The sequence below is a fragment of the Leopardus geoffroyi genome, chromosome B1, assembly GCF_018350155.1.
Source record: "Leopardus geoffroyi isolate Oge1 chromosome B1, O.geoffroyi_Oge1_pat1.0, whole genome shotgun sequence".
Classification (NCBI taxonomy): Eukaryota; Metazoa; Chordata; class Mammalia; order Carnivora; family Felidae; genus Leopardus; species Leopardus geoffroyi.
The window spans coordinates 66,365,022-66,392,786 of NC_059327.1; the positions used below are offsets into that span (position 1 = coordinate 66,365,022).

Here is a 27,765-nt window from a genome sequence, read left to right on the forward strand (position 1 = left end):
CCTTTGTTTTTTCTCTTCACTTAAGAATATTTCTACTGGATATTGAAATTTGAATAGGCAGTTTTTGTTTTCTGTTTTTCCTTCAACATTTTACAGAAGTTGTTGTATTATCTTCTGGATTGTATAGTTTGTAAAGGAAAGTCAGTTATATTTCCAGTCTTTCCTCCCTGCCTCCCACAACCTGGCTGCTTTTTAAATTTTCAATTTTTCACTGGGTTTCAGCAATTTAATTATTAACATGTTTTGGTTTTGTTTTCTTTACTTGTATTTATCCTGTAGGGATTATTCAACTTCTTGGACTTTGGAATATATATTTTTCAACAAATTTGGAAGAAAAATTGGCGATTTTTTTAAGTAGATTTCTGCTTTCTCTCTCCATTAGGAATTCAATTACAGATATGCATGACTGCTTGACATTTTACCATAGTCCACTAAAATCTGTTTTATTTGTTTTCCTCTTCATGCTTTGCTCTCGCTATACTTCAGTTTAGATAGTTTCTGTTGCTCTGACTTCAAAGTCAAAATTCTGTTTTTCTGCATGTATAATCTTCCACTAAGCCCAACCAAACTATTTTTAAAAATGTATTTCAGATAATATATTTTTCAATTTTAGAAGTTTCATTTGTTTTTTTCATAATCTCCATTTTCTCATTAATTATGTTCATGTTTCCCCTTAAATATCTGAACCTATCCGTACCAGATATTTTAAAAATCTGTATACTAACTTCATGACCTCTGAAATGTTATGTCTGTCTTTATTCATCAATATTTTTCTTGCATATGAATCACACTTCCTTCTTCTTACATCTGTCTTTGTTGTTGTTGTTGTTGTTTTGTTTTGTTTTATTTTGTTTTTTGATGATGGGAATTGGTGAGAGAGATTTTCAGGGTTCTTGAGAAGTGCTGCTTTGGCATTAACTTACCTGCACACCTGTTAGATCTTTTTTGACACTTTTTTTTTTTTAATTCTATTTGAGTATATCTAGAGTAACCTTCACACTAGGGTTTATTTCACTATCCTTCCAAGATATAGTGTTTCTGGGGTTTCTAGGAGGTATTTAATGGGGTTCCTTTTAATTTGTTTTTTTTTCTTCTATTAGGTCTCTCCATTCAGAGTCTGATTAATCTAACTCAAATGACACCTATCCTTGAGTAAACTCTTGGAGACTTTATATTTATAGCTCCCTGGTTGTAGTTCTTTTTATAGTCACTGAACTTTGCCTTACTTTGTGGAGTTTCATCCCCAACAGACACTTATTCGGATTCCTGTAGATCTCTATCTCTACATATTTCTCTCAGTTTTGGAAATCTGCCCTACAAATTCCAGGTATCAAGCTTTCTTGAATTCCAGTCTCTTTTATTATAGCAAGACCCTTCAATTCCTCTTCCTAGAATCAGTTTAAATGTCTCTAGGCAGAAAGTTGAGGCAATTATAAACCCACCTCATTTGTTTTCTTTTTTCTCTTCTTTCAGGGATCATGATCTTCTGTTGGTGGTTTCCCAGCATTTGATAGCAGTTGTTTCTTATTTTTTTTTAATGTTTATTTATTTTGGGAGAGAGAGACAGAGACAGAGAGAGAGACAGAGAGAGAGAGAGAAAGCATACACAAGTGGGGGAGGGGCAGGGAGAGAGGTAGAGAGAGAGAATCCCAAGCAGGCTCTGCACCATCAGCACAGTTCTTGATGTGGGGCCTGAACTCACAAACTTCAAGATTGTGACCTGAGTCGAAATCAAGAGTTGGATGCTTAGCCAACTGAGCCACCCAAGCACCACTCATATTTGTTCTATTTATCTATGGCAGAGGACTTATCTGCTATACATTTTCTATCATGACCTTAAATCTCAGAGGAACCTTTTTTTTTTCCTCTATTTTTTTATTTTAAATTCCAGTTAGTTAACATACATTGTGATATTAGCTTTAGGTGTAAAATTTAGAGATTCATCACTTACATACAACTCCCAGTTCTCGTCACAAGTGCCCTCCTTAGTCTCCATTACTTATTTAACACATCCCCCCACCCACCTCCCCTCTGGTAACCATCAGTTTTTTCTCTATAGTTAAGAGTTTTGTTTCTTGGTTTGCCTCTGTTTTGTTTTCCTCCTATGTTCATTTGTCTTATTTCTTAAATTCCACATATGAGTGAAATAATATGGTATTTGTCTTTCTCTGACTGACTTGTTTGCTTAGCATAATACTTTCTAGCTCTATCTACATTGTTGCAAATGGAAAGATTTCATTCTTTTTTATGGCTGAGTAATATTCCATTGTATATATAAACCACATCTTTATCCATTCATCAGTCAATAGACATTTGGGCTCTTTCTATAATTTGGCTATTGTTGATAGTGCTGCTAAAAACATTGGGGTGCATGTATCCCTTTGAATCAGTATTTTTGTGTCCTTTGGGTAAATACCTAGTAGTGCTATTGCTGGGTTGTAGGATAGTTCCTTTTTTAACTTTTTACGGAAGCGCCATACTGTTTTCCAGAGTGGCTACACCAGTTTGCCTTCCCACTAACAGTGAAAGAAGGTTCATAGGAACCATTTTTTAAAAAAGACTGAGAAGTTTTATTAGTTAAAAGCAAGTTTTCTTATGACCCTTGTGTATAAACTTTCTGAAAGTTAGTAGACATGGCTAATGTTGACAGCATCAACACTATATGAAATACAGTTGGAAATTTCAGGTATTACTTGTTTGTTCTCAGCGTCCAGTACTTAATTCTACCAAGAGGATGGCAGGTACTCAGTATATGAAGGGAGGAGGATGAATAACAATAAAATAAATGAATAACAATAAAAGAAAAAAAAGGGTTTGTTTTGGCTGTGACAAGGTATGAATCTTTCTATATTAGTTTTTCAAGGCTCAATATTCAAGGCTAAATATATAATTGATCATAACCACCCCAAATGATGTTAATTTTGTGACTAGGTGTGAAGAAGAGACTATTAGCTACCACCTAATTTTCTTTAGTTTTCTTTAGTGACAGAGGCCCAATTTTAGCCCTTCATGGCTAACCACCTAAAACTATATTTCCCAGATCTCTTTGAAGCTAAGTATTATCCTGTGACAGAGTTTTGGCCAATGGAGTGTGATACTATCTAATGTATTTAATATCTGGATTTTACCATAAAAAAGGAGGTTATGTGCTTTCCCTTCTCTTTTTCTCTGTTTTTGCTTATTGGAATATGGATCTGACAGTGGTAGCTGAGGAATGATGTTCAATTTAGAGAAAGGAAGTCATGTTTAAAAGTTAGCAGAAGAAAATAATAGAAGGTCCCTGGGTGTGGAAGGCTTAATGTCTTCACAGAAGACATTCATATCCTAATCCCTGGCATTTATGAATGGTACCTTATATGGCTTATAAGGAGACTTACATATGTGATGAAGTTAGGGATCTTGAGTTGGCAATATTATCCAGGTGTGTTGTAAATATAAGGATTCCCATACAAAAAAAAAGGCAAAAATGTCAAAGAAGGAAACGGGAGATGTGATAACAGAAGGAAGAGATTGGAATGATTTGATAAAGGGGTCTTAGACCAAGGAATGCAGGTGGTCTCAAGAAGCCAGAAATTGCAAGGAAACAGACTGCCCCCTAAGACTCCAGAATGCTCCAATCCTGCCGACATCTTGACTTTAGGTCACTAAAATAGGTTTTGGATTTTTGGCCTCTGGAAATGTTACTTTAAGCCAGTAAACCTGTGGTAATTTTTGTCAGTGACACTGGGTTCTGTAACAAGATCAAGTTACCAGACCATCCTTTGGCCATCTATAAGGACTTATATTTAGCTTAAACCACTGTATTTGAGTCTCTATTATATATACTATCAAGCCACTCATATTGACCACATATCAGAATTTATATCTTATTGAAGCCATGACTGTATTTTTGCTCTGTTACATCAGTTTAACCAACATCATATCTTTATCAAGTTTATTTTTCATTTCTACCACAGTCCAACCGCAGATTTGTAGAGGGGCTCTGTTTGATGCATTCAGCAATCCAGGATCCTTCTATGCCTAGCACACTAGAGTATTATGTAAGGCTATGGTACTGCATGTCCTTGTTATAGTCTGTGAACTATTTGAATCAGTATTTTTGTGTCCTTTGGGTTAATACCTAGTAGTGCTATTCCTGGGTTGTCATCTGTCATCTGTCATCTGTTACCTATCCATAAAATAAAGTATAGAAATTATTAGTAAGTTCAAAAAAATTTATAGTAATTGCATATTTCTACATCATCTATGGAAAGGATTCTATTATCTGATAACTGTAGAGATTGAAGAAAAAAAAAAAAACCTCCAATCACAGATAGTTTGAGAATCACTTCCGTAAAGCCTGTGAGTCCTCCACTAGATCCACTGTGTGTTTTTTTAGTGGTTAACAGAAGAGGCAACACATGAAGGATTGTGTGGGAAGTTTATAGGGTAGCACTTGTAGCAGATAGCACTTTTGCCCACTTGCTGGGATTCACAATTATACATTCTTTTGTAAGGGAGTTTGAGAATGATAAGCTGGTTCTGGGCTCAGAAAGAAAGGGGAATACTTTTAGTGTGCACCTAGCCTGATTTTGCCACAAGAGCATAATGCTCATAAGCTTTCTGGGAGAAAGATCAAATGGTATAGAAAACATTTAAGATAATCATATTGTCTTCTAGGATCAGGCATTTTGGGACCCAGTGTCACAATGAAATTCTTTGCATTTTTAAAAATTATTTTAATGTTTATTTTTGAGAGAGAGAGAGAGAGAGAGAGAGAGAGAAAGAGAGAGAGTGAACAGAGGAGGGGCAGAGAGAGGGGGGCACAGAATCCGAAGCAGGCTCTATGCTCTGAGCTGTCAGCACAGAGCCCAATGTGGGGCTCGAATTCACAAACCAGGAGATTATGACCTGAGCTGAAGTCAGACACTTAATTTAGTAAGCCATGCAGGAGCCCCAAGGAATTCTTTGTATTTGTGAAACCAAGTCCATAAGGCCTGGTCTCAGCTGGCATATACCCTTTAGCTGATTCTGAAACTAAACTTGAGATTAATGTTTCTGAGAGCTGTGCCTTCAGGGGACTACTGCAGACCTAAACTTCACCAGGAGCTCTGCGACGTGTCATTTCCTCAGTTTAGAAGGATTGTAGACCTGTGCTATCTGTATTTCTGCTACACTTTCCCCTGCTTCTACTGCTCTCTTTCTCTTAGTTCTTCCATTATTTATTTCAGGAAGGTTCACCGACTTCATTATCTTCTTAATTTGGACTATTTCTTTTTTTTTTTTTCCTTTGGCAGGGTGGTATGCTAGAAATAAGTGTCTTCCTTCTTTTTTATTGCTCTCTTCTTTCTGGCCCAAACGTTTTTGTTCTCATGTATTTCTCTATATGTTGTCCTGTGGGATCTGTCTCAGTGAGAGATTTGAAAATATTGCATCTGAACCTGCCAAAAACATTCACAGTTCAAACAAATATTATCCACCTTCTCCGTATTGATTTGAGTAATCCCACTCAGAGGTTATTTTTCCATTAGAACAATATCAAACCTCTGCCCAGACATGATCCATCATTATCATGCCTAGATTCCTTTAGCATGTTTCATCTTGGATCCTTCTTCTCTCAGAGTCTTAATTCCATAGATTTCCTGGTTATGTGTCCTTGGTTGCAGAGGATAGCTCCATGACCACCTGTAATGACTGTCACTTTGAAATGCATCCAGGGATGCCATGAGACTTTTATGCTGCTCTTCTGTCTTCTAACATTTTTTCCACAATTTGTGTAAACATTTGGTAGAGATCTGTAAAATATTATTCTCATTTTTAAGTATTTCCCAGTTAATATGATTATTCCTATTTTTGTGTATCCCTAACTTCACATTTATGAAGTCAGACCATGTCCTTACTCTGCTTAAAATCCTTGGGGCACCTAGGATAAACCCAGTCAGTTAACCATCCGACTCTTGATTTCTTTCGCTCAGGTCATGATCTCACGGTTCATGGGTTCAAATCCACACTGTTAGCGTGGAACTGCTTGGAATTCTGTGTCTACCTCTCTCTCTGCCCCTCCCCTATATTCTCTGTTTCTCTCTCTCTCTCTCTCTCTCTCTCTCTCTCTCTCAAAAATAAATAAACACTTTAAAAAATCCTATAGTGACCCCTTTTAATCACTCAGATTAAAAGTCAGTCTTTCAAATGCCCTTCAAAATGCTAAATGTTCGGATTTTGTGGTGTCTTCTTATCCTGCTGTTCTTTCCCTTGCAAACTCCATTCCAGGTATTTAATGTGCTTTTTTTCTGTAAATATAGCAAGTGTTTGCAGCTGGCTATTCCCTCTGCCTGAAGATACTTTCTATATCCTCACCAGGCCCAGTTCCAACCTCCTTCAACTCTTTGGTTAAATGTGCATTTTTTAAAATGAAGTCTATGCAGACCACACAATTTGAAACCATAACTAGTCCCCACCTTCTCACACTTGCAGTCACTGACAACTTTATGGATAGTAGTATTACCTTCTAATAACTTCATGCATCCTAACATAGTATTGCACTAAGTTTTTTTCCCTGGCATTTTAACATCCTCAAAATAGGGATATGTTCTACAATCTAGGGTTATAGGAAGCAATGTGTCTATTAAACTGGAAGCTTTCTTTTTCTTTGTTATTGGTATATAAATAATGGCATCTTAGATTTAATTAAGTAAGGTGGATTACTTATTTAGTATGTTTATACTTTTTTTTAATGATTATTTTGAGAGATGGAACATGCAAGCAGGGTGAGAGGGCAGACAGAGAGGGAGAGAAAGAATTCCAAGCATGTTCTGCACTGTTAATGTGGAGCCCAACGTAGGGCTGGAATGCATGAAACGTGAGATCCTAACCTGGGCGGAAATCAAGAGTCGGATGCTTAACCAAGTAAGCCACCCAGGCACCCCTGTTTATAATTTAATTTTGGTCTTCCCTCACTGGAGGAGATTCTCTCTCTCTCTCTTTCTCTCTCTGCCTTTTGGTACTTAAAACAGTACCATTTGCTGGATAAATACATATGACTAGATAAATAAATATTTGTCATTAGTTCCTGGTTCAGGATCCCTTTGAGGAATCTAGTAGTCTGCTCTCTGAGATGTTCCCATTCTTCTCAGCTGTCAGATTGTGAGGGACTACCTTAAATAGACAACTAAAACATTTCATCATTTTTTACTGATATCCTTTTTAAGAGCCGCCTCTTCATGACATGTGCATGTATGTGTGTGTCTGTGTGTGTACAGGGTGGGTGGATGTGTTTGCACTGGACTTCAAGATCTAATTTTCCTTTTGATATCAGGCTGTTCTGTCTTCTAAAATGTCCTCCTAGGTAAATCTCTCTTTTCCAGTATAGTCAATCTTTCTTCCTTTCTTTTGTTTTCATTTTCTACTACTCATGTCCTGGTAGAGAATTAAAGTATATTTTTCAATTATTTCATTTCCTCCTTGGCATCCTGAGCAAATGTAATTCTTAGAGACAGTGGAGGTATGGAGGTTCAAAGGTCGTGTTAGGTTTTTAGTTAGCAATGTTTTCGTTGAGTTTTTCCTCTATCCAGCCCTTGAGATTTACTTCTCTAGAATGAAGATTTTTTTTTATTTTGCATTTGTCTGCTAATAAAATATATAATATTTGTTTGGGTGAAGACACATTATAGATCTCTGCAATCTAAAGCCATGATCAGAGTTTATATAAATAAGGAAGCCAGAGAACTTATTACCACTAACAGTGGGCTGGGGCTTAAGAGTCTTTGAAAAAGCTTCTCTTTATATTAGTAATCCCTGCAAGATTCCTCCCTTTGTAATGAAAAGGTGGTTAATGAAATTTGGGTAGTCAGTTTAGTATTGCCTACCTAGATATGCCACTAATAATATAAAGCAATAACCTGTACTTAGCACTTTGTAACACTAATGGAAATTAGCTGCCTGTGCATTAGGGGGAAAAAAAAAACACACAAAAATGCTTCCCACAGACATGGTTGAGAAACACAGCACAAGCCACTTACTGATACCTTTACTTCAGCCTTGATTAAAATACCAGATCAAAGTGCACCTCTGTAATTCAAAATTGAATTATTAAAGCCCATACACAGGGTGACCCACTTCTTAAGGTCTGTATTTGTTAGGCACAGTTCTGCCTGCATAAACACAACAATTCATTTATGGGGAAAAAAGTCACCCAATGGGATCAAATCTAATTAACCCATATTTATTAAAGCTTAAGGCCTAAAGCCACTTGCTAAGGCTGCAGCATATGGAAACCTACTTTCCTACTCTCTCTCTCCATAGAAAATCACCCTCAAAGCATATACTATCAGAGTTAAGTTACCCACTGGAGCCATTTCAAAACCCTAGTGTTATCATGTCAACCAAACTTTACTCTGTAAATTTGTCAAGGCTTCCCAAAGCATCAGATGTTAGGCATTTAGGAGATCGGTAAATAACACCAGCTTCTTCCCTTCCTGATCTTGTCTTTGGAAGCAAGTGAGGGAGAGATAATGAGTCATATAAAGGACAAAATATCATCTACATTGTGGAAAAGCTGCTTAGAGAATGTGTTTGAGATATGTAACAGTTGTTTAATTTTTATAATTTAGTTTGTCCAATAACTCATGAGCATTGGTATAGACCTTAGCACAAGAAAACAAAAATTGATACCTGATTTAACCAAGAGCAGAATAATACACATCCTCTTTACAGACAGACCCAAAATATGAGAAGGGATGAACTGAAAAGGCTCAGTCTTTCTTAAAGCATGACAAGAAGACACTTCATCCCTCTTCTTACTTGTGGATTTACTAAGGTCTGGGGATAGATACAATCCTCGACAGGAACACAGAGTTCTTTGGAGTCTTTTGGTAATAGGAGCAAATCTTTCAGGTGGATGACTCATTCTCAGATACTATTGTATTCACCCGTGATTGACTCAGACCTAAATTTATTCAGCCAAAATTCTTTTATGGTGTAAATGAATGTATTTATATACTTTCATGGGTAAGTGAATGTACTAAATCTTATTTTTAAATATTACAAAAGTATTTTCCTTCATAAAATTATAATCTTATTATATCTACATGCACGTTGAAATTAGCAAGGCATAGTTTACTGGACTGGTTTACACCTGTCCATAGAAGTGATATTTCATAGATTGTTTCTGTGTATACAAGTACTAGGTAATGTTACAAAACACTCATGAGGTGGCCAGCACTTAAAGAACAGTATAATGACTAATTAATGTAATGACACTTGTATAACAAGAGAGTCGAAAGAAGGTTAATGTGATAATGAGGCTTATTTGATCTTAAAGATTTAGCATGAAGGAACTCTCAAGATAGCTTAATTAGATTTTAAGCACCTTTTGCAATTTGCATGTGTACTTGTTAATCCATATGTTCTAAAAATAAATTTTACTTCCTTTAAGTTAATGAATTTGTCTCATCTCTTCCCTTGTGCTGTTTACTGTTACTACTGATGGGGTTTCTTTGAATTTTTCATTTGATATGTGTTATTTATAATTTTTCTTTTGTATTATGTTTAAATTGTAGTTCGAGTCAAAATAGTAAGATGTTTTAAATTATGAAACAATAGCTGAGTAAAATGCAGGCAATTATGACAAATCATGACTAGACTCATTTAAGTAACTTTTATGTCATTTAGTACACTATATTACACCACACAATATGTTAGTATGTGTGATTTCATTATTTGATACCTGTGTCATTTTTAAACTTGACCAAATGGAGAGAACATTTTAGAAATTAATTTAACAATGAAACAGAAGATCATATATAGCAGTAATTCAGTCAATTGTATACTGTTTTCTGGTGCTTTGGAAAAATATAGAATTACATTTTCACATTCCGTATTTAGGCTTGGATGAGTTCTCCAAATTAATACCCCTTTATTAATACCTCTTTGTTAATGAGTGATTCTCATAATTCATTTACATGATTTTTACTGCCCAGTCTTTATTTCTTTTTCAATGCAGTTTATTCTTGTAGCACTTTATTTCTTGAAGCCAGCAGAGCATGAGTACTGGCATGGGTCAGCCTCTTATTTTCTCTGACTTAAGTCAGATCCATTTTCTAAGACTCAATTCATGTTTCATGTTTTACATGCAGATATCCATGAGCACTTCAGCTCATAGTAATCTCTTCCACCTTAGGCACCCTGCTTACTGCATATTATTTTCAATAGAAGTAATGAAGTTGAGAGTTAAGCATCTGACTTTGGCTCAGGTCTTGATCTCATGGTTTGTGGGTTTGAGCCCCTCGTCTGGCTCTGTGCTGACAGCTCAGAGCCTGGAGCCTGCTTCGGATTCTGTGTCTCCCTTTCTCTCTGCCCCTCCCCCCACTCACACTCTGTCTCTCTCTCTCTCTCTCTCCCAAAAAATGAATAAACAGTAAAAAAATTTAAAAGAAGTAATGAATTTGATTTTCAAACTATCGTTCTTTAGGGTTTTAATGTATATGGAGCTTTGCATTTAGATATCCAAAAAATGAGGGTCAAGTTTCATAAATTCTTTGCTTTCTCATAGGTTTAATTTTGTACTTTGCAAATAGCAAACAGTAAGCACATCTATATTGATCTCTTTTGCTTTTTGAACTAGAAAAATTTTTTTTTACAAACTAAAAATAATCAACTTAATGGCTTATGGGCTGATGAAAATTGGCTATTCTACATGTAATTGTGGTATTTGTGTCTCAATATACAGTTGACCCTTGAATAATGTGGAGGTTAGAGGCGTGAACCCCCCCTCACAGTTGAAAAATCTATATATAACTTTTGACTCCCCCAAAACTTAACTACTAACAGACTATTGTTGAGTGGAAACCTTACTGATAACATAAACCATTAATTAATACATATTTTGTATACTAAAGGTATTATATTACAATAAAGTAGAGAAAGGAAAATTTTATTAAGAAAACCATAAGGAAGAGAAAATACATTTACAGTCCTGTATGTATTTACCAAAAAAGACTTGCATATAAGTTGGCCAGTGCAATTCAAACCTGTGATGTTCAAAGGTCTTTTGCATAGTAGTCTCAGAATGATGAAACCACTGCTTGAATTAAACACACAACAGATAAGGTCATTAATTAAATGTGGTGATATAAACAAGGACATAACTCCTACCCGTGCAGCCTTTTTGAAATTTGAGGTATCATACAAATCCAAAAAGTTGTGTGCAAAGTGCAAAGAAGGACTTTTCTGAAATGGGCCATGGACACATGCTAGCTTGAATACATTTTCTCTTAGCAGGTTTGACACTTATGCAGGCTAATAATTTTAGATGAGGTCAAAGAGAAACATGTGGTTATGCAATAGCATTTTTTTTCCTCAGAAATCTATATAGGTATTTATTTTAATGTATTTATTGAGCCTATATTAAGCACAAGGAGGTTTCAATTTAGTTTAGATGATGAGGCAAGCATACTTCTTGAAGTTTAATGACATATATAAAGGCTCCATATTGGTCAAGTGGTAAAAGATGTTGTTGTTACTGCTAGTTATGATGACTATGATGATGATGACAGACAAGATATGACGAAAGAAAGTGAGAAGGCAGTATGGATTGGAAGGCTCTGATTATGTTTTGTTCATAAGGTAGCCTGAGAAGTTCTTTGCTTCCCGCTCCACATTTCCAGCTAACAAATTAGTTTAAGTAAGCTTTGCCGGAGGGTAAGCAGAGGGAGTGCTATATACTGACATCTGTAATAGTGACTTGGGAATATGCTTCATAGCAAAATACAGATAATTTTGTCTGTCATATACACATAAGAAATTAACAATGGAAAATAGATCATTTGTGACTATCAGTGGTGCCCTATCACTATTAATAGATTACATGTGCCATCAAATTTTAAAATTTTCCTCTAAATCACTTTTTCATTTAAGACCACTAGCTATTTTAAAGTAAAAGCAAGTAATAAGCAAAACACCCAATGATAGTACTATTCCCAACAACTACAGTGATCATCTTTCCTGCAAATGCTCATTTAAATCACACTGTCTTAAAACTATTAATAATAAAATAAATGTTACTTAGAAAGTATCTGGGAAATTTTGTGAATGATACCAAGAATTTTACAGTAATTATCATGGTTTTAAAATCTGTATCATTTTTGAAAGTGAATATTTTAAAGTATTATATCACCATGTCAAGGGAATAATAATTATTTATTGAATATAAGCTTTTAGAAAGAAGGAAATATTATTTAATCAACTGATGTATTTTAGCAAATTTTTTATGTTATAGTGTAGCAAAAAATGTGGTAAATAGTAGTGCCATCTATTGATAAAATTGAAAACTACAGTTTCTTTTTAAGGAAAACCGAGACTTACATGTATAGGAATATATTTCAAAATATATAATTCCTTAGTGTTGTGATTATTTCAAATTATTATTTTATCACATCAAGTACTAGACTTGTGTTAAAAATAGTATTTGTGTGAATGGGTGTGTTTATGTGTGTATATGTATGTATTTATGTGTATATTTTTATGTATGTGATTAATAATGTTATACTTCCTGTAATAGACATTGGTTATTGAATTAAGTTTAGTTAAGCTGTTAATCAATTGAATAATAATAAATTTTATCAATGAAGAAAATTAACTTTAATATTATATACTATATTCTGCTAAAAATATTAAGCAATAACTACCTATATGGCGAGGGATGAATCATTGTGTCTCATTATTTATTATTTTTTAATGTTTTTTATTTGTTTTGAGGGAAAGGAAACACACATGTATGAGTGGCGAGGGGAGGAGAGAGTGGGAGAGAGAGAATCCCACGTAGGCTCTGCACTATCAAGGAAGCCATGACTTGAGCCCAAATCAAGAGTTGGAGGCTTACTTGACTGAGCCACCCAGGCATCCCTCTCTTTTATCCTATTTTAATGTGCAGAAAATAATTTTAACATGTAAAAATTTGAATATGTACCTTTCAACATACTATTATGACTGAATTTAATATTTATTTTTCTTTTTAATTTTGTTTTTTTTATATGTAATAACAGACTATGTAAAAGACGCTTAGATTAGCTCTTCTCAATAATTCTAAATTATTATCTTTAATTTTTCCAATTTTCTACAATACACCTGGCTGGAACAATCTGTCTTTCTGGCCAAATTACCTAGGTAATACTGAGTAGTTTAAAGAGTTTGATTGTTAAAAATATATGCTAATTAAGGGACAATACTTCAGAGAGGAAAGGAGCAGAAAGTGGTGGTAATATCCACTGACCTCTAGGGTTTGATCAGATTATATATTGCAGGTGATATGTGCCAGAACATTAACAGGTGCAGATATGTTATCTGTTCCACTGTTCCATTACCACAAGGGTCCTTAATGTTGCCCTTTTATAGCCACACCCACTTCTCTTCTGCCCTCATTAATCCCCAGCAATCACTAATCTGCTCTCCCTTTATACGATTATTTTGAGAATGTTTTATAAATGAAATAATATGGCATAGTATATCATTTTGGGATTGGTTTTATTTCCCCATGGATCACAGTTATCTGGAGATTCATCTATGTTGTTGTGTGTATCAATAGTTCGTTCCTTTTTTTTTTTTTTTTTTTTTGAATAGTATTCCATGGTATGGATATATTAAAGTTTGCTTATTCATTTACCTGTGGAAGGACAATTTAGGCTGATTCCAGTTGTTTTCTATTACATATAACACTGTAAAAGGTATTCATGTAGGGGTTAATTCATTCGGTTAAGCAACCGATTTCAGCTCAGGTCATGATCTCATGGTTCATGGGTACAAGTCCCGCATTGGGCTCTCTGCTGTCAGTGCAGAGCCTGCTTCTGATCCTCTGTCCTTCCCTCTACCTGCCCCTCCTTGCCCTTGTGTTCTCTCTCTCTCTCAGAAATAAATAAACATTAAAAAAAAGTATTCATGTAGAATTTTTTATATGAACACAAATTTTCATTTTTCTGGGATAAATACTCATGAATTTAATTGCTAAGTTATATGGTAGTTACATGTTTAGATTTTTCTTTTCTTGAAACTGACAGAGTGCTTATATTATTTTACATTATCACTAGCAATGTATGAGTGATTCAGTTTCTTTGCATCCTGGCCAACAATTGGCATTATCACTGTTTCTATTTCAGCCATTCTGATATGTGTAGTGAAATCTTATTGTCATATTAATTTGCATTGGCTAATGAAGCCAAACATCGTTTCATGTGATTACTTGCAATCTGTATATCACCTCTAATAAAATGTCCTCTTATGTCCTTTAACCATTTTCGAATTGAATTGCTTGCTTTTTTACTGTTGAGTTTTGATAGTTCTTTAAATATTATTTTGTTGCAATCTGGTTTATAAATATTTTGTCCACTCTGTAGTTTGTCTTTTAATCCATTTCACAGATTTTTTTCTAGAGCAATAGTTTTAAATTTTGGTGAGGTCTATTAATCCTTTTTTTTTTTAATGAATAGTACTTTTATGTCAAATCTAATAATTCTTTGCTGATTCCTAGATAGTGAAGAATTTTTCCTATGTATTTTCCTAAAAGTTCTACAGTTTTATGTTCTGCAGTTTATAGTACATTTTAGGTTAGGTTTTGTATAAGGTATGAGATATGAATCAATGATAATGCCATGACAGAAGGATAATATGTTAACACTAACAAAAGAGAAAATAGTAACCTCCAACTATGGGTATAACATTACAAGAAGCAGGCAATGGGAAGGATGACATAAATCTGTGTAATTACAAACTGGACCATCTCTCCTATAGCCAAATATCTGCTTATTTCTCAGACAGCTCATATATCTCTAAATTCTAATCCTTAAATTATACCAGAAAAATAAAAGGATTCCTGTCTCCATGATGTGATTGAGTTAGAGTTTTTGCTGGTCCTATTTTACTTTTTCTAGGTTGGAAAGTGGATGTCAGGAGTAAAAAGAAGCAAGAAAACAAAAGAATTCTAAAACTCTATCTTAGATAAGGGTGGTCTTACATCCTGAGGTAGGAGTAGCTGTTATTTAATTCTTAGATATAACTTGACAAATAAGATTTTTATGTGATAGCTAAACACAGGAATTTTGCAATAGAACTGAAGAAGAAGGAATACAAAGGAACTTTATCAGTGAAGTATAGGTAAGAAAAAGAAAAGGTTAAGCGCTGACTTCAACTCAGTTCATTATCTAGAGCTCTGCATCAAGCTCTGTGCTGACAGCTCAGAGCCTGGAACCTGCTTCAGATTCTGTGTCTCCCTCTGTGTCTGCCCCCCCTCCTCCTACTGTCTCTCTCTCTCAAAGATAAAATAAACATTAATTTTTTTAAAAAAAGTAAAATAAAAAAAGGAAACAGCAACAATGTACAAGTTTAAAATAAAATGGAAAATTGAAAAAAACTATCATGTGTATCACAATTGGTATATGTGGTTTGAACTTCTGCATCAAATTGAATGTTTGGGTAAAAAAATTCAGTTATGTAATAGTTGTAAGAAACACAAAAAAAGAAATAATGAAAATATATTGATAATAAAGTGATTAGTCAATACATGTGTAGAAAATAAATTGCATTAAATCAATGGTAATGTACCTATATTTGCTAAAGTTTTATTTATGCTAAACTCATTGACTAGAATAAAGAAAAATATTTTCCCATAGTAAAAACATACAACATACAAAGAACATATAAGAATCAAAACTTTTTATGTGTCCAATATATACAGTGAAATTGCATCAAGCAAAATATAAAACTCAAAGGATTCTTTGATAAAGGTATAATGATAGGATTTTAAAATATAGTTAAAAAGACTTTGAGGCACCTGGTGCCTCAGTCCGTTAAGCATCTGACTCTTGATTTCGGCTCAGGTCATGATTTTTGTTCATGAGATTGAGCCCCAGTATCGAGCTCTTTGCTGACAGTGTGGAACCTACTTGAGATTTTCCCTCAACTTTCTTTCTCCCTCCCCTGCTGTGTGGTCTCTCTCTCTCTGCCTCAGAAATAAATAAACTTATAAAATATTTGACAGATTAAATGAATAAAGTTTAAGCAAAGGAATGGAGATTGTAATGACTCCATGAGTATATGTGAGATATATATGTTGTGTTTAGATATAAGTAGACAGACAGATGACAGAACTAATGCTATGGCCATCCAGCCATCCATCTATCTATAATCTAAATACGACATATATATCTCAAACATACTCACTGAGTTATATATATGTATATACATATATATTCATTTTCATATGTGTTCATGTCTATATATATATATATAATGCTGAAAAGTAACTGAAACATAACTGGTCAAATTAATATACCATAGTATACTAAATTAGATACCAAAAAAATCAATCCATACCTTACAATGCTTATTTTTAAAATGCTGCCTAATATAATGGATGTTTCCTTTAACACCAAAATAAGCCATACTATCATCTATCATCCATAATTAATCCTCATTCAAATTGTTTTGAAGTTTAAAAACATAAATATTACAAGATTGACAGTTTTTTTATATATTTGCTGATAATATGATGGCTTACCTTTGAATCCCAAGAGATTAAATATCTAAAAGCTTTTTTTACTAAAAGAAAATTAGTGCTCATTGGCACTTAACTACTTATGAATATATAGAAACACATTTCTCATTAACAGCAAAAAAGGAAAATGTTAAAAAAACTTAGTAGAAAAAATCCAGAATCTAACTAAAGGACTTCAAAACTAATGTTAATAAATGGAGCAATATACTATGTTCTTAGACTGGGAGATATCCTATATTAAAATAATTGCACAGCTTCTTTAATTGTGCATTTAATTCAGTTTCAACCGGAATTCCAAGGATCCGTTTTTCCTTCCCTTTCTCTGTTTCTTTTCTTTCTTCTTCTCTTCCTCCCTACATCTCCTTTTTCTCTTTACGCTCCCTCAACGTCTTCTAATAAAAGAATAAATGTGGGGGGAAAATGATAAGATGAACACTAGTGTGAATGAATTTGTCGTAAGGGATAATAAAGCCTAATTTAAATCTACATTAACCAAAGAATATAGGTAAAATTCATGAGGTGAATAAATCACCAGAAAGAAATGCAGTCAGTAAATTTGTAAAATCATTTTAAGTGTGAAAATATATGTATGTATATATGATGCATAAAATAAAATAAACACAGAAAATGTACAATGGAAATATATATAGTGATTGACAAATTATACAGTGTGATGAAGAAAGGATATCCAATTATTGAGAATATATTGCTTTATTCTTGAATGATGTATAAAAAGTAATCAACATCATTGAAAGAAAATTATGTGTCTTCACACTATATGTAAACATTTTAAACATTCATCCAAAAATTGGATTATAAACTAGATTGTAATCTAATTATAAATAGAATTGTTTTAAGAAGAAAAATAAATTTAGGGTGTTCATTGTTCAGGAAAACATTTATTTAATTGAAGATGGCAACATGTGTGCATTTTTCTTTAGCAAGACAAGAAATCCAGTAGTAATAAAAGAGATTTTCATGGGTTACCTTAAATAAAAATATTCTGTTTTGTAATTATTTAAAATAGACTAGATAAAACATTTACACACAAATAAGGGATAAAAGATTATTGTAGGTTTCTCTAGTTGAATATGTATCCCTATATACTTACAAGAAAAATGGGTAAAAGCTGTGAACAGGCCTTTTCATAGAAGAAATCAAAATGACTAATGAGTATAGGAAAACGTATTCAAGTAGCAATTAGTGAAATTCAATTTATTTAAAATGAGAAACCATTTACCAAATTAAAACAATAATAACATGTATTTCAGGTGAATTTGTGGAAAGTGGACCCTCCCACACATTGGTTAGTTTGGTGAGAAGGGATTTGTACATGTTAGCTAAGTCATCTGACATTCAATTTTAAATGTATGTACTTTTTAATGTAGCAATTCTTTGATTCGGATAATCTGAAAAATTGAAAGCAACAGTAGTATGTAGGTACAAGAATGATTTTTTTTAATGCTTATTTACTTATTTTGAGAGAGACAGAGACAACACGATGGGGCAGGGGTAGAGAGAGGAGAGAGAATCCCAGGCAGGCTCCTTGCTGCCAGCACAGAGCCCAAAGTGGGGATTGAATTCACTAAATCCTCAGATCATGACCTGAGCCGAAACCAAGAGTCAGCCACTTAACCAACTGAGCCACCGCATGCCTTGGTACAAGAATGATTTTTGTGCGCAATTGTGTATATAATAGTGTGAAACTGTGACCCCTAGTCATCATTAAAATTGTTGAATACATTATTATAACCCTTACTGTAAAAATTATTAAATTAATCTATTAAAAACAATAAACTAATTTACACATATTGTCCTAAATATGTCTAAGATATCTAAAATAAAAAAAATCAAAAGTAATGTATAAAGAATAAGTTCCTATTTGAGTAACAAACATTTGTATACACTGTATAAGGATAGAGGTAAAATTTAAAGTACACTGAAAGGTTAAAACTGGTCATTTCAAACATCTGTGATGAGAGAGGCAAATAATATTTTATATTCCTCTTATATATTATGAGTTTTTAATAATAAATATGCAGTATATTAAGAAATCAGTAAGAAGAAATTAGAAAGAAATAAATTAGAGCCAACATGAATGAGCAATTTCTGTTTTTCAGTATTTTGATGGTTTTTATACATACATGATATCTTTCTCTCAAAAATCTTTTGAGGTACTAATATGCTAATTTTATGATAAAAAAAAAAAAAAAAGAAAGCTTAAGACGTTTCCACCTACAGGTGGCTGTACGTGCTAAAAATTGACCTCAAACTGATTGGTCTGGTTTCATGTGGTTCATATATTTAGATGAACAGGGATAGATTCTGATCATGCCTGTGTAAGATAAAATCATTAGGTTTTGACTAGAAGGGAAAAAACCCATGTCACTGTCCATTAAGTTAGGGGATATTCTGAAAATTATCAAATGCACTAAGTCTAAAATAGCATAGTCCTCCTCTGTTGAGAGCAAATTTCTATGTATGCCATGAAGGTTTTTCTTGCAGATAAAAAAGTTAAAAATCCTTAAAAAAGGTCCTTGTCAATTTACCAATGAAAAGTTTAAATAATAAAGTATTTTAATAAAAAGTAGTCATATGTATGTCTTTGTTTAATAAGGTTTATGCTTAGTAAGGTAATTTTTGAGGCCAGAGTTTTGTTTGTAGTTTTATAACTTAAAGATTTCTTTTGATAACTGTTCATTAAAATATAAATAAAATAATGTTTGCTTAAAACAAAGCTTACTGCTGCTTTATTCAAGAGTGTCTTTTCTCATATGAGTGAAGTCATATGATTTTTGTCTTTCTCTGACTAATTTCACTTAGCATATGAGGACTTTCAGAGACAAAACAGATGAACATAAAGGAAAGGAAACAAAAATAATATAAAAACAAGGAGGGGGACAAAACATAAGAGACTCATAAATATGGAGAACAAACTGATGGATACTGGAGGGCTTTGGGAGGGGGGGATGGGCTAAATGGGTAAGGGGCATTAAGGAATCTACTCCTGAAATCATTGTTGCACTATATGCTAACTAATTTGGATGTAAATTTAAAAAAAATAATAAATAAAATTTTATAAAAAGAATGTCTTTTTTCTTAAATTTTTTTTAACGTTTATTTATTTTTGAGACAGAGAGAGACAGAGCATGAACGGGGGAGGGTCAGAGAGAGGGAGACACAGAATCTGAAACAGGCTCCAGGCTCTGAGCTGTCAGCACAGAGCCCGACGCGGGGCTCAAACTCACGGACAACGAGATCATGACCTGAGCCGAAGTCGGCTGCTCAACCGACTGAGCCACCCAGGCGCCCCAAGAGTGTCTTTTTTCAAATGAACTATCTGTACACTTTTAGTAAATTAATATTATGGCTTAGTATTACATGACAATCTCTAATTACAGGTAGATTGCATTTATGATTCATATCAAAAAGCTCATTTTGAAATTAGGAAAGTATATTTATAATCCTCAGTGTGTTAGCATGCATAAAAATTGCTCTAGGTGAATTAGGTAGTTTCTTAAGAAATTACTTCACATTGCTAAATCTGGAGATCAATCTGTAATAAAAAGTATATATCTCTGACGTGGAATTGTGGACTAGCTAAATTGGCATAACTGTAGATGAATTTAACCCCGTAAACCTAAAGATTTATTTATTTATTTATTTTTTAAATTTTTTTTTCAACGTTTATTTATTTTCGGGACAGAGAGAGACAGAGCATGAACGGGGGAGGGGCAGAGAGAGAGGGAAACACAGAATCGGAAACAGGCTCCAGGCTCTGAGCCATCAGCCCAGAGCCTGACGCGGGGCTCGAACTCACGGACCGCGAGATCGTGACCTGGCTGAAGTCGGACGCTTAACCGACTGCGCCACCCAGGTGCCCCTCTTTTTTGTTTTTTACATAGAGTAGTTTGCAATAAGAAAATCTCTGAACAAAATTATTTTATATTTGCAATTTTCATCATCTTCTCTATTGAAGACTTCCACCAACATTTGAATCAACAATATTAACCATAAATGTATTCCTCTCCATTTGCAAAGCATTTTATATTTTAAAGAGCCATCACATTGTTTCATCATCATTTTTTTTTTCGAGTGAAGAAACACACACTGGAAGATTTAGAGTAAGTTTTCCAAAATGACTTAATTCCAGGGTGTGATCTAAGATCTGTAAATTGAGTGATCCTGTCTGATACAATGTGTTTCATATTTTATGGTCTCACATATATTTAAAGTTCTTACAATTCCTTATACAAATGGTGGAAGATAGGTCTAGGTAGAATGATAGCTTTAAGGAAAGTTGTGTTTTTGGCCACACATTTTAATATTATATTGAATTACATATATTTTCTATATCTTTTTGAGCTCTAATTAATACAATTGTTTTTCTTACTTCTTAGTCACAAGCACAGTCTTTTTACAGAGTAAGCATATGCTTACTTGTTATGTGACCAATAGGATACAAATGTGATTGAGGAAGACCTTAGAAGATTCACTTGACATGTTTAGAACAGTTACAGACAGCTTTGAATATATCTCATTACATATTGTATTGAGATAGGGTTTATATCTAATGTTGTATATTGAAATTAAACAAATTTGCAAAATGTGTCTGGGCTTCCATTTCCCTTTCTCCAGTCTTTGCAGATTTTGCTGATCAAATATAGCTTTTATATTGTATTGAACCCATACATAAGTTTTGGCCACTTCCAATTTAGGTCTTCAAAATGTCCATTTCTACTAATCAATTGATATTGACTAGTCAAATTATGTGCATTTGTCATTTCTCCTACTAAGTCTCAGTCATTCTGCAAGTAATGGCAAAAATATGATTTCTGGAAAGTAAAGTGTGTGAGTTAAGACACCTAATATTTCAACTTGTCATACTTTGTTTCTTTTCAGCAATTTCATCCTAGGAAAGGTTTCACACTTTACAAGTGGGGAAACTGAGACTTAGAGAAATTGGATATTTTATTTCTTAGAGCATAGAATAAGTGTTAGAGATACATTCAAATTTTCAGGTGTGCATGTGGAGTGGTTACTATAATGTTCTATGATGCACACTCCCTGCCTCAAATAATTAATTTGAGATCTCCCCAATTTTTTAAAACTAAATATATATTAAATGAAAGTAAATACAGTCTAAAGAAAAAAAAAACAGTATACATCATGTACCAGACATAACATTAATTTTTTCATTAGTTCTTTTTTCATAGATTTAGAAAAACAACATTTTATATTATTGCCTTGAATGCCTTTGTTATGCTTTCTTTTGTTTCAGAGAGCATTTCTGTAAATGAGGGCTTTTGAGATTTTTCAAAATTGGGCCTTAAAAGGGCCACTAACTTTAAAGACAGCTATTAATGGATCTAAGTTTGTTAAAGTAGGATAGACTCCTGTTCCTTTCAAAATAGCTTAAAAAGTTGTGATTTGTTACAATACTGTAGGATAAATAGGAAGACCCAATAAAAAATTGCAAAAGTTTATGACCATAAGTATGTTGCTGTTATTTATATTTTGCCTCCAACATTTGTTGTATCCTCTACATTTTTATGAAGGCTGCAATAATGTGATCAGAGAGTTTTGTAATATTGACAAGAGGCAGTGTGAAAGTCATGAATATAAAAAGACTGCTTTGGGACAAAGTTAAAGAGAAATTGATGGCTTTAATAATGTCAGAGACAAAAGGCATTGGACAAGCTCAGTAGCATTTAAAATATTTATTAAACTCTGTCTGTAATTTTTCATAGGAAAGTTGCTTTAATGACAAAGGAAGTCATAATACAAACAGAACAATCCAGATGCCGCTGTGAGTCAGCACTACTTCAGAGACATTTATATTCTTACCCTCAAGCTTTCTTAGAACCTTTTGTAACAGTCGCAGCTGTGTGAATAATTTGTGGAAGAGCAGTGATAGAATCCTTCAAAAGAGTGCAAGATAATGGCATCAAGAAAAAGAAAAAAATATCTAATGTTTAGTTGTTTACATACCAGTGACCTGACAATTCACCTTAAATTCATTTTTGTTTTCAGTTAGATTGCAGTCACCGTATTGGGTCAGTGACCTCTGCTTCCTGACTCCAAAATCAGGCTTCCAAAGTACCCAGGTTATGCTGTTTTTATACTTTCTGATAATGGTGCAGCAGTTTCTAAAGAAAGATCACAGAATGAAAGCTAAAGGGGCAAAAAATCAGGTTTTAGTATTATAGAGATCTATTTTTTTCATTAGATCTTTTCTAATACTAGATGAGGAAGATTATTAGATTCTACTAGACACTCCTAATATTGAGAATAGCACTGATATATTTTAATACAATGAAGTTATTATAGATCTTTAAGAAATATATACATCAACCTTTACTAAGCTTTATACCTATTATTATTCAATACTTTATGGTTTTAAGCTGATAAATCTTCACAAATGATTCCATTAGGACCCCAAAGTTTCCAGGAAGAAAGATCTAACAAATATAATTGTACTAATTATGCAATATTTTCTTTAGCTTAGCTACTTTTTTGATTCAAAATTTAATATTTAGTATCAGAACCTCATTTCCATTTTATTTTCTATAATTAGTTAAAAAAGTATTAGCCTTAAGTACCTATTCTTAGTCCTCCATATACAGTATCCAATTACTTTTACTTTATGCTGTAAGAACCATCAGGTAAATTAAATACAGTTTTATTATATTAGCTCAATATAGTCACATGATATTTATTTTAACCGTCTTATAGAAAGAAGAGTTGGGTTTCCATAAGTTATGTCCATTTAAGGTGAATCATTAATCCCTCTTCAAATTACTATAAATGAACTGACATTTATTTGACCTTGACATTTAAAATACTATTTTTCAAGGACCCCAAATATACCTTATATATAACTGCTAAACACCGAATTCAGGCTTTATATTTAGTTTCCAAGTAGTTAAATCCAGTAAATATGTTTATTTTATAAACAGTACCAGATAAGACAGTTTAGGCCAAGAATGCATTTTTTCCAGTGTTCACTTGGCTAATTTCAAAACCTGAATTCAACATTCACTCAATATGTTAATGCATAAAACAGAGTATGTGGGAGATGGAGAGAGAACATCATCTAGCTCAATTTGCTACACTCAGAAGTTGCTCACTAATTATCTGTAAATTATTATTTCAAAACTCCTATTTTATGTTTTTTAAGTTTTATTAATGAAAGAATTCATATATTTGCATCCTCTTAGATCTCTTCCATTTTAAGGCACAGAAGTTTATTTCGTTATATTTTATAGAATGAATTTGAACAGTATGTAAACTCACCTACTTAAATGTTTAGTACATATAAGCACATAATATTATACTATTTAATATAGATATTATTTGACTTTATTAGACAACGTTATGCCAAATAAATTCAACCAGTTTAAAGTGCTTCCTGAGTTATTTTAGTGCTACACTGAATATCATTAGAAAATGTTCAGTGTATAGACACTAACCTTTACATATTACATTTTGCTTAAAATACTGGGAACCTGTAATTTAAAGTTTTTCATGATAGGGGCGCTGGAGGTGCTCAGTCAGTTAAGCCTCTGACTTCAGCTCAGGTGATGAGCTCCTGTTCATGAGTTTTAGCCCTGCATCAGGCTCTCTGCTGACAGCTCAGAGCCGGAAGCCTTCTTTAGATTCTGTGTCTCCCTCTCTCTCTCTGCCCCTCCTCTACTGACACTTTTTCTCTCTCTCACTCTCTCAAAAATAAATAAACATTAAAAAAATTAAAGATTTTCATGATAACACACACAAATAATATTCTAAATCCAATGTGAAAACCCTTTGGTGGTCTTCCTCAGTTTCTTTATGCAATACCAGTAGAAAGGAAAGATAAGTTCATAGAGTGAACTTCTTAACTAAAAATGACGGTAACAAATGACTTGAAATGCTCTCTGGAGGGTTATTGACTTTTTAATTCAGGCTGCCATCAATCGTCATTTATATTTCATAATATGTATCCCGGGAAAAATAACCTACTTTTAAATGTGTAGCTTGTCACCGAGGTTAAGTAGTTGTTATGCCGATCACTTATCCTTCAATTTGGTGTCTAAGTTAAGAGATAGCTTTCAGACAATCACTTGGTATCCATATAGTAAAGGAGAAGCATACAATATAAGTATTAGGATTTTTTCAAAATGTAATATTATATATTTGGGTATAAAGGTTCAATATGACAAAAATTATTATTCATTATTTTCCTTTCAGTTCACGTGCAAATGTATCAATAAGGTAGAAACAACTAGGAATGCAGGGGGAAATTGAACATCTTATTTGAAAAGCTGTTCTTTGGGGAGTATCAGTGACAGTATAGGTGACCCATATAATATCTACAATTTTTAATAGAAAAGATGTAGAATTTATTGTTTTTGTTGTTTTGTTTTGTTTTGTTTGAGAAAGAGAGAGAGTGTGAGCTGGAAAGGGGCAAAGAGAGAAGGGGACAGAGGATGTGAAGTGGGCTCTATGCTGACATGCTGACAGAAGCAAGCCCTATATGGGACTCAAACTATGAACCATGAGATCAAGACCTGAGATGAAGTCAGACACTCAACCAACTGAGCCACACAGGAGCCCCTAGAATCTATTGTTATCATTGAGTTGACTGATGTACTTCTTTTCAAACTAATTTTCAATGTATGTAGGTTGTCTCAAGTTTTTGCTATTCCAAATAATATTTCAAGAAGCCTTGGTCCTTACTTTGGCTATGAGTTTTGTGGCAAGATACACTTTCTTTTATTAAATGTTTACTGAAAGAGTAGATTTCCATTTTGGCACTCTATGAAAGTCTTTTTAAAAAGCTCATCTTCTAACTCACTTTCGAGTTGTCAAGAGATTAAAGATTGGGTCTGAGTATATGAAAGAAGTCTCTTTACTCCAGATCTTATGGTAATGTGGTTTTGCTGGAAGTATATTACTGTATCTCTTTAAAAACTTATTTACTTGAACCTCCAATGTAATAAAATGGTATAGAAATTACCCTGGGCTTTTAGATATGTACCCAATACCAAAATACGTGCATTAGGTCACCAGAAAGCATGTACAGAAATTTATGAAGACTATTTTTGAAAATATATTTGATATTTCAAAATAAACCATTTAAATAGTCATTGAGGTTAACAAAAAATCAGAGCTTGGTTTACTCCCATCGCTGTTGCAGATGTGTGTATTGCATTTCTTTGGAATTATATTTAGGAGAGGGGGAAAGGATGTAGCAAAAATCTGGTGTTCAGAATTTTGGAAGTTTAATATTTTTCTGCTCCTGAAACTATTAAAGGCAATTCACAAAGTAAAGAAGCAGCTGCAAATTCAAAGGATTACTGGGACTTTTTGAGGACCCCTTCCTTCCCTTTGTCTCCATATCAGAGCTGATTTGAGTCTAGTTTAAGAGCTCTCGTACACAGCCAAAAAGAAGGGGACAGTAGGATGATAAACATATCTATAGTCCTGATTGTGGCTTCAACTAGTCTCTTGGTTTGAATTGCTTTTATATCTTCAGTAAATCTAGAAGGCTGACATTTATTCATTAGTCAATCTAATTTGTATATACAATGGCTCCTCCAGTCACTAGAAAGAACAGTGGTGAAATTAACTTAGGTCTAAAGCTGAGATCCTAAAGAGAGTCTCCCAGTTTAGTTATCCATATTGCATCTTTGACTGGCATTCCATTGGGTGAAAATAAAAGAAATCAGGTAGTTCAAAGTATATTAGTTAACCAAAGAGCAAAATGGCCCAGGTGAGCATATCTGTCCATTGTCTTCTGCTAAGATAGCTCCTGCAGAAAATTTTTTCACTGAAAACCATAGTGTTTTTCTTTATTTACCAAGTCATATTATTACTAAGGCAAATGCAGGGTGCATATGCTTTCATGGTCATTCTAAATAACAAATGCTAAAGGTACCTGGGTGGCTCAGTTGGTTAAGTGTCCGGCTTTTCATTTTGGCTCAGGTCATGATCTCACAGTTCGTGGGTTTGAGCCCCATGTTGGGCTCTGCGCTGGCAGTGCAGATAATATATATATATATATATATATATATATATATATAGAGAGAGAGAGAGAGAGAGAGAGAGAGAGAGAAAGAGAGATAGAGAGATTAGTGAACAATAAATTATCCTCAAACTTAGTGGTTTAAAATAACATTTGTTTTCATATGAGATAACAGGAAAATAGAGATATAGATTTATGAGATTATAAGCAGAGAAATGAGACAACTAAAGAATTTGAGAACAGCTTAAGCAGATGGTCTGGTATTAGGTCTTTTCTGAGGTTGCAGTCAACATAATTTTCTTACTGTTGTTGGTTTTATTGCTGTTTGTTGTTGTTTTTAAGTTTTACATATAAGGCATCCATACAGTATCTTTTTTTCTCTGTCTGGTTTATTTCACTTACAATATGCCTTCTGTGTTCTTACAAATGACAGAATGTCCTTTCTAAGGCTGAATAATATTTCATCATATATATACCATATTTTCTTTATCACTCAGCCATTGATGGGCATTTAAGGTTGTTTCCTTACCTTGGCTATTGTGAATAATGCTGCTATGAACATAAGACTACAGTTATCTCTCCAAAGATAGTGAGAGATATCACTCTTTGTTTCCTTTGGGTATATACCCAGAAGTGGGATTGCTGGATTGTAAGGCAATTTTTATGATTGACTGACTGATTGATTGATTGCCATAGGAATTACTGATCAGTCAAATTTGGAACATGTTTTTACTACCCTTCAGATTTTTGTGTATTTTTTTTCCTATTGGCTAAATAGAGACCAATAGAGTGGCTATTAGAGACCAAGATCAGCCAGGTTGATTAGGGGCAGCATGAAAAGCAAAGAACATTGGCTGAGGAATCACGGCCTCCTGGAGTTTCATCTCAACTCTGGACTCTAACAAGCTCTGTGTCCTGAGGAAGGCTTCAAACTTCTATGTGACTCATCTTTAAAGCAACATGACTATAAGAAGTACAACACAAATATTCTATGGCATCTATGAACATATTATTATTTTTACTCTTAAAGTATTATTGCTGATGGTATTATTTTCTATCAGCAGAAGAACTGACACAGGGCAAAAGAAGATACACAAATCCAATCTTATTTTTCCTGGGAGAATATTGAGGATAAAGTTCAGAAGGAATCTGTGTCAGTTAAAACTTACTTGAGCAGAAAGTTAGAATTTACTGACTTGGAAGTAGTTCTATTTTTAATTTTTGTAGGAGCCCCCATACT

At 33.6% G+C, this 27,765-nt stretch overlaps 1 protein-coding gene across 3 annotated transcripts in view; it reads left to right on the forward strand.

Annotated features, from left to right (window-relative positions):
• Positions 1–27,765, forward strand: part of FSTL5 (follistatin like 5) — a 766,041-nt gene that overhangs the window by 586,234 nt on the left and 152,042 nt on the right. The window lies entirely within an intron of this gene.